Genomic DNA, 13,613 nt, shown 5'->3' with positions numbered 1-13,613 from the left:
CCCCTAAATTACATTTAATCTTTTATTCTTTATAACCTCAAATAGACTTTGCCTCTAAGTATTTATAAGCTTCTGAGATCTCTCCACTGGAATCTATGGCCAATTCCAAACTTTTCTGATAATCTTTTTTTTGTCCTGTTGCCACTGCTTTCTTCAAATTTGGAAATTTGGTTTGTTTTGGTTTAGAAGTTATTATTTGGAAAATACCTTTTTAAGATTCTTCAAAATGTCTTCTTTTGTGTTCCAATGACAACTTTGCATGTTTGGAAAAATAATGATAGAATGTTGGATTTTTTGGACCCACCAAATTAATCATAACAATAAAATAAAAAAATAAAATAATCGCATCCTTGATAAAACTTGCTTGCACAAGTAAAAAGGATTTGCATTGATTATAAAGTCATGATGACTGTAGATGCCTCATTTTCCATGTGAGTGCTGGTATGTTTCCTCTGAGGGTTTGAAGGAAAAGTGTGCTAAAGGCATCAATAACCAATCTGAAGTTGCTGAAATTACACTGTTGATAGAAATTGCCTTACATTTTCTGCTCTTATAAGGTCAACCCAATAAAAAAGCAATATCGTTTGAGCAAAATAATCAGTGCTCAAGCTATTATTCGTTTCTCCAATAAGCAAGTCCACACAGTGGGAGCCAATAGCATATGAAAGAGGAGATAAGCATCTGCGTTTCAGTAGAATGGAGAAGAAGATCACTATTAACTTACCGAAATGGGAATCGCCAAAGATAGCACCACTGCAAACACGGCTGGATTAAGGGCCGGTTGAGCAAGTGCTGAAAGCGTGGTGGTCACATTCTGTGACCCTGCCTTAAAAGACACTCACATACTCACAAACATTTTGACAGAAGTGGAAATAGGAGGAGGCCTTTGGTTTGCTGTGTGATTGCTTTGTAATAGAGCCTATTTCCAGTCTGTGTGCAGTGGCTGCTCTTCACTTCTACAAGTTATATACAATATAACTTGGTGTTCATTAATTCGTATTTATAACATGGTTTGCCTGAATACTTGATTCTGATTGGATGAAAGGTGTGCATTAAAACTATGTACTGCACAGATAGTTCCAGTCTGTTTAATCAGATTCTGTATTAATGCAGTCTTCACTGAAGCACATACACACTAACGCTCACAAAGAGTTTGAAGATTGTGCTGCACACAGAAATATTCAGGAGCACAGAAACTTGATGCCGTGACTTTTATTAATAAAATTTAAATGCTACAGTATATTTCTCATTAAGTAATTAAACTCACAGCTTCACTATTAGAGCATGTCAGATGTTTCTTAGAAATGTTTCTTGAGCGGCAAATCAGCATATTATAATGATTTCTGTAGTCACTGAAAACTGGACTTATGGAAATTCATCTTTGCCATCACAGAAATAAATTACATAATAACATATTGTGGCGGGAGGAGCCAACGACAGACACAGTGGGCGTGGCGTCAAGCCTCGGAGAGGTTTTTATTAAACAATATTTAAAATAAAAACCTCTCCGAGGCTTGACGCCACGCCCACTGTGTCTGTCGTTGGCTCCTCCCGCCACAGTGGTGGAGAATGCGGGCAGGCGGAGCCTAGACAGCACAGTTGGGCAACATCTGATGACGTCATCCCCTCTCGCTCGCAAGAAGCCGTAGAGCCCGTACGGGGACGGAGGAAGGACGGGGACAGCCTCCCAGCCACCAATGGGGTAAGTGACATTCTGTCTATTTGTCATCATTACCCCGTGGTTGGTTGAGGCTGTCAACTAAAACCCGCTTTCTCTGTCCCGGCTCCGGCGCGGTGCGAGAGGGAGCGTTGCCCGGAGAGGAATCCCTGCCCCGCCCACTCCGACCGCTGGAGCCTGGTTGAGGAAGGTAGCACTCCTGCGTGGGCGGCGACCCTCGGACGGGGATGTCGCTTGGGGGGGGGAATGTGACGAGTCGGCTGCCTCCCCCCTGTCCATCATCACCACCCCGTCCCGTATTCGCCGCCCTTCACCAGGCTCCCGACGGGAGTGGGTGTGTGAGAGAGGAGGGGCGCTGAACACGCAGGGCTGGCGGCGTGTGATGAGGCGCACCTGACGTGAATGGAGCCTCATCACCGCCGCCGTTTAAACGCCGAGCGCGCCAAAGACGCGAGCGGCCGGACCCGCAGTCCGGCCGACACTGCACCCGCGATACGGCCGTCGGGCAAGGACGCCGGGCCGTGGGTGCAGTGTCGGCCGGACTGCGGGTCCGGCCGCTCGCGTCTTTGGCGGCGGCAGGTTATTCCCTCTACGCTCCCTTTCCTGGACCCACGAGGACACCAGCGTGCATGCACGGGAAGAGACCGGTCTCTCGAGGAGAGGCGCGCTCGGCGTTTAAACGGCGGCGGTGATGAGGCTCCATTCACGTCAGGTGCGCCTCATCACACGCCGCCAGCCCTGCGTGTTCAGCGCCCCTCCTCTCTCACACACCCACTCCCGTCGGGAGCCTGGTGAAGGGCGGCGAATACGGGACGGGGTGGTGATGATGGACAGGGGGGAGGCAGCCGACTCGTCACAATATATTCAAATGAAAACAGTTATTCACTTATAAAGTCATTTAGCTTTAAAATCAACCATGCATGAGGAGTTGGCACCCTGGTGATCATAAATGGTACATTAATTTACGATTTCTATAGGAATAACTGAATTTTCCCCACAAAATTTCATTGAGGAATAGTGAATGTTAACACACCTTTTAATAGTAGTGATTGTACGTGCTTTTCTTCTGCATGTTACATTAATATGTCAGTAGGTGGCGACTAGTGACTGTCTTTATGAGTTAGTTTAATCATCCACTCAACCAAATTAATTTAAATAACAAAAAGCCATTGATGAATGAAACAAAGTTCATTTGTGAGTCATTGAATCATTCACTCAATCAAATTAATTTAAATAACAAAAAGCCATTGATGAATGAAACAAAGTTCATTTGTGAGTCATTGAATCATTCACTCAATCAAATTGATTTGTTTACAAAAACAAAATTGACAATATTGTGTCCAAATGTGAGTTCAATGTCATAACAGCAACTGAGTTGTTGTTTTGGCTAAGCTGCTATTCAGGGGTGTGTTTCTCAAAAGCATCATTAGCTAATTATGTTTGTTAGTTCCACTGAACTCTATTGGTAATGACGGAAACCTGTGACCATAGTTGCTTTTGGGAAACGCACCCCAGATCAACAGCCCTTTGCTTGTTATATTGTATAAATAACCTGTGTTTGAATTGTTTTATTTATTTAGATATAAATGTTTACAACTAAAATTGTTTCAAAATCAACTGCCCTTAACTCACAGCTTACCTCTATAAGACAAGTGATATATAGGGATGTGTACTAAATTAGGTGCACAGTGAATAGCAATGGCTCGGCCCTCATTGTCTTGCACCGCTGCATGACGATCACAAAAAGATGATCCACAAAAATCACCCATTACAGAGGATTGTGTAGCTCCTTATAGCGAGAAAATGGAATGTGCCTGGACACATATTTGAAGGCTGGACTCCGTAGGGTGAAAATGGGATTTGTCAGTGTTGAGGGAATAGATATATTCATCATCGCTGGCTGACTGTCACAGTCTCGTTGGGGTGTTGAAACACATATTAGGGTGTAACAGGCCGAGCCAGCTTCATCCGTGTGTGAGCCGCGGAGACATCGAGAATTATCAGTATAATAAGCTCTTAGCTCTCCCTGCTGCCAAAATGGTAATCCAGAGTTTAGATCATTTCTTGTTTTGTGAACTAACAAGCTTTGTGCTATTTTTGGATGGCTTGCTTTTCACTGTGTATGTGAATGATTAATGGTATGTGTAACCAGCATCTAAAACAAAATCCTCAAATTCTGAAAATGTGGATTTAATGTCATAAACTTTAAATGCTGTGGACATTATACAGTCAATTTATGTTGATCAAATAACCTTAAAGGCCCATTCACATCTACGATGACAACTTTAGCGATAACTGTAATTATAAAATTTTAATAATTGTTCTAGGAGAACAGTGAAGTCTACACCACAGTTAACATCAGAGGAACAATGTCATTTTTTCAGCTGATGAACAATAAAAACATTGCCAATCTCTCAATGTTATTATTAGCAGCAAGCTTATAATAAATAGAAGGTTATTGTATGTTGGTAGACTAATAATATTTTTCTTTATAGTGATCATTGTTGGTGTGAACACCCTTTTTATATGCCCACCCAAATTCCCTTCTCGATTTAAATTACAGATACAGTATTTAGCAAAATTTGAAATCTTTTTATTTCTTAAATTTAGTTTTTAAATTAATATATATTTTTTCTAATTCTTTTTTTTTTAAATAATGTTTTCATATTTAGCTGGGTGTCAGCTTATGAACTTTCATTTTATTGAATGAGATTTATTAAAATAATAATAAATGTCTCATAGCAGCTGCTCTCTAATTAAGTAGGTTATACATCAAAGTGTTATCTTTTAATTGAAGAGATTAATATCTTATATTCAATTTGTTTTACGGAGAAAAAAAAATCAATAAAGCAAAGAGACCATAACTGAAAAGGCTTCTTTCTATATTTATTGGAGACGCTTGTTTCTATGCTCAACTTTTATTATAAACTTTCAGTTTGACAGATCTGTGCAAAGAAGATAGTATTTTATTCTTTAGTTTTTTTTTGAATACTGATTAATTGTGCATTTTCAAACTTTTAAGAAAAGAAAGAGAAACCACCAAGATATTTCCAACCCTATGAGACACGTTTGTATCTTTAAATAATTTTATTTACAACAAATTGATTTGCAATTCTGCTTTGCCCTCTCTATCCTTGGAATAAAAACAAATCTTTTCAGCGTAGCAAAAAGAGCGGTGGCTGACAGCAGAAAATAAATAAGCAAGTTTTGAGTGATTTGCTCCAGGATCGAATGGTAGATGAGTAATACCACTGGAGCGAACCGTTTCCTTGCCCTGCCTCTGTGTAATTAGATTATAATTGTACCACAGTGAGATGCCCAAAGGAACCAAGTCGTCAAATCAATTGCACTCTCCTCATTCATTGCCATTTTTGTTAGCTTTCTTTGGATGAATAATTGAAACATCTTGAAAGCGACAATTGGCTATGCTTCTAAGTGAATGATGAATTGATTTTTGTGAATGGATGAAAATGTAGCCATCCTGAAAGGTCTCATTTCAATTTGACAATACATGCTCCTTAGTTAATGCAACATAGAGACATGGTAATTAGGTCATGCCCTTACATGCTCCTTCAGAAAAATGCTGCAATATGTCATGTGGGAACATTTTTACAATTCTTTATAAGAAGTTGAAAGAGAAAAAAGACAAACAGAAGACTGGACATCAGCTTATGTATTTTAATTTTATTGAATGAGTTTGATTAAAACGTAACAATAAATGTGTTCTACTATAGTATTACCATAACAGTTTTCTTTCTATATCTTTCTTTATTCGGATTTTATTCTATTCTATTTTATTATTTTGGATTGTGAATATTAGTTTTTGTTGTTGTTGATTTGGAATTTTAGGCACCTCTATATGGAGAACATTGGGTGAATATAATATAACATAATATAATAAAATAGAATAGAAAATGTTTCAAAATATTTTCTCCTAGACTTCAGTTCATAGTAGAAAAACACAGATCACAAGGACAAACTGGACAACAGACACTGCAACATCAGTCCATCCATACTGGCAATGGAGTTCACACTTCATTTACTGTTTAATTTATTTTCAATTAGTGTCACATTACAATCAGTCTGGAGTACCTCACTGCCTAAGAAGAACAATCAAAATCCAAAACAGAAATCAAACAAACAGGGTCATGAAGTTAAATGTGTGAAAGAGATGAGGGAGGTCATGCCATTACTACCCCAAAATCATTCACCAGAGCATCAGGACACAGCTGTATGAGCGCAAAAGCAATCACAGCATTGATTTAAAAAACGCTTAATGAGATCTGATTAACAAATAACCAGGTGCTGAAACAAATAAAGGCAGATTGTTGTTTTACTGTGTTTAGTATATAAATAGCTTTGGATTTTTTGAATTTTCTTTTTCTTTTCAGAAGGGTCTACTTATCAGTTGCTCCAGTGTTCCTATCCCTGTTCTCCACCGCTCCTGTTCTCCATCGTCTCCAATGTTACCTCCGGATCCCCTGGAAAAGGAAAAACGACATTCACACTCAGATAAGCCCCTAGAGACATTCCCATTCCCCGCCTGCTTACCTGGACATTCTGCTCATCTCATTCCCCTCTGCTACTACTCAATAAACCTGTTGATTGTATTGCACTTACCTCTGTGTCCTGTGTCTATCTGCTGACAGAAGACCAGACCAGAACCGACGACCGGAGATGGAGTTCCCGAACCCCGCCGCTGCTAATCCCCTCGAAGAGCTGGTCAGAGCTCTTCGAACAGCTCTCTCTCTGGTCACACACCCTCAGTCTGCCTCTGCCAGTCCTATGGCCAGCCCTGCAAACTATTCGGGTGAGGCGGTTGAATGTAGCAGTTTTTAACTTTTTTTTACTTTTTAGTTTTTTACAGTTTCACTCTACATAGAGATGCAATCCCATAAATTTTCCAGCAAACGGGGCTAAACTTGCCTTCCTGATCTCCCTGCTAACCGGACGGGCATTGCTCTGGGCACAAGCCATCTGGAACTCACAGACCACTATAATTAACTCTTTCGATGCTTTCTCCTCCCACTTCAAGGAGGTCTTCAGCCTATCCACCGGCTCGCTCTCCGTTGCCGACCAACTCATCCGCCTCCGTCAGGGAGATTCTTCGGCCAGTGACTATACTCTGCAGTTCCGGACTCTGGCGGCCTCGTGTGGATGGAACGAGGCAGCACTACTCACTGCTTACCGTCAGGGCTTGGATCCACAGATCAGAGCCCAGATGGTGATCTATGATGACACTGTCGGTCTGGAGAGCCTTATGCAGAAGGCCGTTAAGATCTCCCAACGTCTCACGGCTTGTCAGCTGGAGATAACCGCTCATTCTCTGTCCTCACCAGCTGCCTGTCCTCTGGTACCAGAACCTATGTAAACGGATACAAATCGCATCTCACGCACTGAGCGTGCTCAATGTCTCGCCACAGGGCCGTGCCTCTACTGCGGAGCTCCGGGGCACTTCATTTGGGTGTGCCCCTCTTGTCCTCCACGCCCAGCGGTGAGTACCCTCCAATTGGAGCCTGCTATCTCTACCTTACCACTGCTAACGGTACAACTGCTCACCCCACGTCATTTTATTTCGCCCTCGTGGACTTGGGATCCTCAGACAATTTCATCTCACAAGCCCTCCTAAAACAGCTTGATTTACCCCGCCAGAGACAGGCTGAGCTGAAGATCGAGACCATACAGGGAAAACCGCTCGAACGTGGGCACATCAAGTTCCGGTCTCTGCCGATCACTCTGCAAGTAGGCTGTCTTCATCAGGAGAAGATTTCCTTTCTGGTACTGGATGGACCCACCGTCGATATCATCATGGGACGCCCTGGCTATCTCAACATTCCCCCAAAGTCAGATGGGATACCAGCGAGATCCTCCGATGGAGTAAAACCTGCATCCAAAACTGTCTCTCCAACGTCCCTGTATCCCTGGTTAGTAACCTGAAGCTTCAAGTTCATTCCACCCTAGTAGAGAGCCCCGAACCTCGTGAGGCTCCGACGATCCCATCTGAATACCTGGCGTTCCAGGATGTGTTCAGCAAACAGGCAGCCACGAAGTTACCACTGCACCGGCCATGGGATTGTGCCATCGACCTGCTGCCTGGAGCTATACTCCCCAAGGGTCGAGTATACCCCCTGTCCATCCCGGAGCGCAAGGCGATGGAGGATTACATCAAGGAGGCTCTCCATCAACAGTGAATTCGCCCTTCCACCTCTCCGGCGGCCTCAAGCTTCTTCTTCGTGGGCAAGAAGGATGGAGGGTTGTGGCCCTGTATCGACCACCGGACCCTCAATGATCACACTGTCAAGCTCCCATATCCTCTTCCCCTGGTCCTGGCCGCCCTCGAGGAACTCTGTGGGGCCCGCATCTTCTCGAAGCTGGACCTGTGGAGCGCCTATAACCTCGTTCGTATCCGGGAAGGCGACGAGTGGAAGACAGCGTTCATTACCCCCTCAGGCCACTATGAATATCGGGTCATGCCGTATGGTCTTTCCAACTCTCCGTCCGTCTTCCAGGGATTTATGAACGAGGTGTTCCAGGAGTTCCCCCACCGGTGTATCATAGTGTACATAGACGATATCCTGATCTACTCCCGTAACCTGGCCGAACGTCGCCATCATGTGACGCAGGTCCTACGCCAACTCTGGAAACGCCACCTCTACCTGAAGCTCGAGAAGTGTGAGCTCCACCGCCCCACGGTCCAGTTCCTCGGCTACATCCTCAGTGTGAATGGGATCCAGATGGATCAGGGGAAGGTCTAAGCCATCCGGGACTGGCCCCAGCCTCAGTCAGTAAAGGAACTGCAATGATTCCTCGGCTTCGCAAATTTCTACCGGAGGTTCATTCTGAACTTCAGTCTCCTCTCAGCCCCCCTCACTTCCATGCTCCGTCAGAAACCCAAATCTCTGTCCTGGAACTCCGAAGCTCGAGCCGCCTACATGAAGCCCCAGGAGGCCTTCTGCACTGCTCCCATCCTCTCACATCCCAAACCCCAAATCCCATTCATAGTGGAAGTGGATGCCTCCACCACCGGCGTGGGAACAGTGCTGTCTCAATACCATGGAGAGCCTCCCCGACTCCAACCTTGCGCTTACTTCTCCGGGAAGCTTTCCCCAGCGGAGCGGAACTACGATATTGGAAATCGGGAGCTGCTCGCCATTAAACTGGCACAGGAGGAATGGAGAGACACTGGCTGGAGGGAGCTCAACACCCCTTTACGGTCATCACTGACCACAAAAACCTGGAATATCTCTGAAGTGCTAAGAAGTTAAACCCCCCGCAGGCTCGCTGGGCCCTCTTCTTCACCCAGTTCCAGTTTTCATCACGTATCGACCCAGAGATAAGAATGTCAAGGCAGATTCCCTTTCACGTATCCATGCCCCCGACGAACCCTCCACACCTGAACCCATACTCCCTCCAGCTGTCCTTGTAAGCCCCATCCGGTGGGCCCTGGATGAACAGATCCGCATTGCCTCCATCACCGAACCCGCTCCGCTGTGAGGCCCAGAGGGCAAAACCTACGTGCCCACTTCCTTGAGGACCTCCCTTCTAGGCTCCCTGCATGCTTCCCCGGGCTCTGGACACCCAGCGTACTCTCTTGCTCCTCCAAGTCCCATTACCCATTCCATGTCACCCCTGGTCCCATGTCGGAGTCGACTTTGTCACAGATCTCCCCAAGTCAGAAGGTTATACCTGCATACTCGTTGCAGTTGACAGATTCTCCAAAGCCTGCAAGTTAATTCCCCACCGGGGTTTACCCACAGCCCTTGAAACAGCAGAGGCCCTCTTCCATAATCTCTTCCGCACCTTCGGCATCCCGGAAGATGTCGTCTCCGACCGTGGGCCACAGTTTGTCTCCCGTGTCTGGAAGGCATTCTTCAAACTCCTCGATGTCATCGTCAGTCTCTCCTCAGGGTATCACCCCCAGACAAACAGCCAGACTGAGCGGAAGATTCAGGAGATTGGGAGATATCTCCGGGCCTACTGTCATGACAACCAGCACAGCTGGAACTGCTTCCTCCCGTGGGCCAAGTATGCACAAATTCCCTCCAGCAAACCACCACCAGCAGTACCTCCTCCTCCCGAGATCATCGAGGAGCCCCTAGTCTACAGGGTGCAGGACATCTTGGACTCTTGGCGACGGGGTGGTCGCCTGGAATATCTTATTGACTGGGAGGGATACGGGCCAGAGGAAAGATCCTGGGTGGCCCGGGACTATGTGCTGGATGCCTCTCTCCTGGCCGAGTTTCACCAGAACCACCCTGACCGTCCAGCACCCAGAGACCGTGGCCGACACCGCAGTCTCCACCAACGACACTCACCAGATCCCAATGCCCTGATTTCTGATCACCGCCACCTGTCAGCACTAATCAGCAGCACTATATCCCTGCACTCCTCCTGGTCACTCACAGTCTGGTCTCAAACTTTCCATGTTGACTAACCTTACTCACTTACCTTTTGTGTACTTACTAGTTGCTCCTGTGTTCCTATCCCTGTTCTTCACCTCTCCTGTTCTCCACCATCTCCACGCTCCACTGTTACCTCCGGATCCCCTGGAAAAGGAAAAAGGACATTCACACTCAGATAAGCCCCTAGAGACATTCCCATTCCCCCGCCTGCTTACCTTGACATTCTGCTCATCTCATTCCCCTCTGCTACTACTCAATAAACCTGCTGATTGTATTGCACTTACCTCTATATCCTGTGTCTATCTGCTGACAGCAACCTTTTAAGAATATTGTGAATATTCTTAATAGGATCTGATTGTAATGTTTCATATTATATTCTCACAAGATAGAACAGACAGGCAGGTGTGGCTTACTCTGATCATTATTAACTTTATATTGTATGTAATGTAAACTCAAATTTCTGGTAATTTATTTTCTTAAGAAAAAAGTACATTCCTAGTAGTAACAGTTGCGTTAATTCTTATTTATTTATCTTTTTTTACATTCTTTATTTTTTAAGCCAGCACATTATTTATTTTTAGATATATAGGCTATATACCGATATAGGCTACTCCTCTCCATTTTTAATGTCCTAGACAGAAATAAGCAAAGAAGATCATTAATTTCTAGACTGCATGAAAAAGCTATAATTAACCCTTGACACAAATTATAATTTTTAATCATTTAAGGTATTACTAATATGAACTAGTGCTAATTACTGGAGTCTATAATCATTGATCAAAGAACATTTTAATTTAAGCCTCTCATTTTGCTTTAATGGCAATCAAACCCCCAGATTCATAGACAAGGGGTTGAGATAAAGGTTTACACCGAGAGTCCGTTTAGCACCATTTAGTACCCTAATCTGTTTTAAGAACAAGTTTGCCTGTGGCTACTATCAAAGACTGCTGGAGACCTTGATCACTGAGCGTGAAGGTAAAACGCTCTGAGTAACAGAACAAGCAAACGGGGAGCTCTGTGCTGTTCTGTTGCAAGCAATGCCACAAAGCAATCCAATAGGGTCTGGCTGCAGACTTGCACTTGCACGCTCAGACTTGCACTCTCAGACACCTGCGCACTTCCGCAAGTGACGTCACTTGCAGTCTTTTTTATTTTGTTCTATTTATTGATTATTTTTTTCTTTGAATCTCTCAACATTTTACAACAGTAGCTAGGTGGTGAAGACAAGAAAAAATAAACTAAATTACAATGTCACTTGCACTCTCCGCTACCTGCGACGTCACTTGCATTCGATACGAATTAACGAGTATAAAATACTATACATATTCATTATATCAATAAACTGTATATTGAATTTGATATTTTAATAGCACTATCTTAACACATTAAGCCATATTAAGTGTTTATGGTTTTCTGCAGGATGAAAACGCTTAACGAGAAACTTTGCGCATTGCGTTTACATTCTGCTGTTCTGTAGCCACGGATTTGCGGGTCTTTTCATTTTTGTCCTACAGATAACTTGAAGGACCCTGTTCGTTATTGTACTAAATTAGCTTTAATCGTTTAATCACCACAGCGTCTTGTCTCCATTGGCAACGCACACAATTCGTGTCGAATGCAAGTGACGTCACAGGTAGTGCAAGCATAGTGCAAGCGGCGATTGCAAGTGACATTGTAATTTAGTTTCTTTTTTCTTGTCTTCACCACCTAGCTACTGTTGTAAAATGTTGAGCGATTCAAACTAAAAAGTAAATAGAACAAAATAAAAAAGACTGCAAGTGACGTCACTCGTGGAAGCGCAAGTGTCTGAGAGTGCAAGTACTGAGAGTGCAAGTGCAAGTCTGCAGCCAGACCCTTCTCAAGCAATCAGGTCTTCTCAAAGCAGAAAATTTAGATTTCTGTCTCTTATAGAATAAAACACTTTGTATTATGCTGTTTAGACACCAAAGACGATGTCATATGTTTGTTTTTAATTTACACAAACTGTAGGTGAGTGAATTTAAAGCAGTAAGGTATCTTGCTTTTTCAATTCATTCAGATACTCACGATAAACAGCCTTACAACTGCATTCTGAGATTGCTTTAAAATGTACAATGTATTTTAATATTTTGTGAAATAGCCAGTCTTAGGGAAAGTTACTTTTGAAAGTAATGCATTACAATATTGCGTTACTCCCTAAAAAAGTAACTAATTACGTTACTTAGTTACTTTTTATGGAAAGTAATGTTACGTTACTTTCGCATTACTTTTTAAATATGAGCAGGGATTGATTTTTTAATATAAGAAGTTCTATTTATAGCAAATGTAAAAGCCCTTTCACACCAAAAAGTGTAATGAATAAGCCTCAGGCTGAAGGAAAAGTAAATTCACGTCTGTACAGCAGAATGCAAGAGAAGGTTCAACACTCTTCAGCAATAAAAAAACAATGAAGCATAAATGTTAGTTTATCTAAAGTCATTTTTGCCTATTAGTATGGCTGAACTGGATCATCAAAGGTCAGGTTAATAAAATGGGATTAGATACATTTGTGTTGATTAACATATTTAATTATTGCAGGTTTGCGTCATATTCTGAATTTGCATTTCACTGTTTTAATTCATTTTGATAAATACTAAATCAGTTTTTTTGTGAGTGGGATGAATTAATGCACATTCACATTTAGTCTAGAACTACATGTTCACACAGCTCACACAACGCCTTTGTACTTCCGATTTCTCCCAATATGAGGACAGGAGAGCTGTCAGTCAATAAATGGGAAACAAGTAACTGGCGTTACATTTTTAAAAAGTAACTCAGATATTTTCTTGTAAATTAAAAAGTAATGCGTTACTTTACTAGTTACTTGAAAAAGGTAATCTGATTACGTAACTCGCGTTACTTGTAATGCGTTACCCCCAACACTGGCAATAGCAAAGCACTACATATTTAGTTTAACTTTAATTATCTTTTGGAAATAAACATGGGTTTTAGCATTTTAATCATTTGTGTAAAAGTTGTTAGTTACTTCAGTTTATCATTCTGGAAATGTGTAGGTGAAGTTGAGCGCATTTTATTGTCGTATACAATCTTGTTGCAGTTTACTGTTCCTTTATTTTGTTGCAAATAGGGCATCTGGATATTATATGCATAGCAAATGTGCATACTGAAAACAATATGCTGTTTATTATCTCATGCTCACCAAGGCTGGATTTATTTAATCAAAATCTGTCACTTCATTAAGCGATAATACAATTCACAATAATTATTTTGTTTTAATGGTAATATAAAATATTGTTGATTTTTCAGCAGCCATTACTCCAGTTTTCAGTGTCACATGACCATTTGTCACCCTGGACCACAACACCAGTTTTAAGTCGCTGGGGTATATTTGTAGCAATAGCTAAAAATACATTGTATGGGTCAAAATTATTGATTTTTGTTTTATGCCAAAAATCATTAGGATATTAAGTAAAGAAGGGTAAATTAAGTTCCATGAAGATATTTTGTAAATTTCCTACTGTAAATATATCAAAACTTAATTTTTTTATTAGTAA

Source organism: Barbus barbus (assembly GCF_936440315.1).
Source record: "Barbus barbus genome assembly, chromosome: 8".
Classification (NCBI taxonomy): Eukaryota; Metazoa; Chordata; class Actinopteri; order Cypriniformes; family Cyprinidae; genus Barbus; species Barbus barbus.
This window is presented reverse-complemented; position numbering follows the sequence as displayed.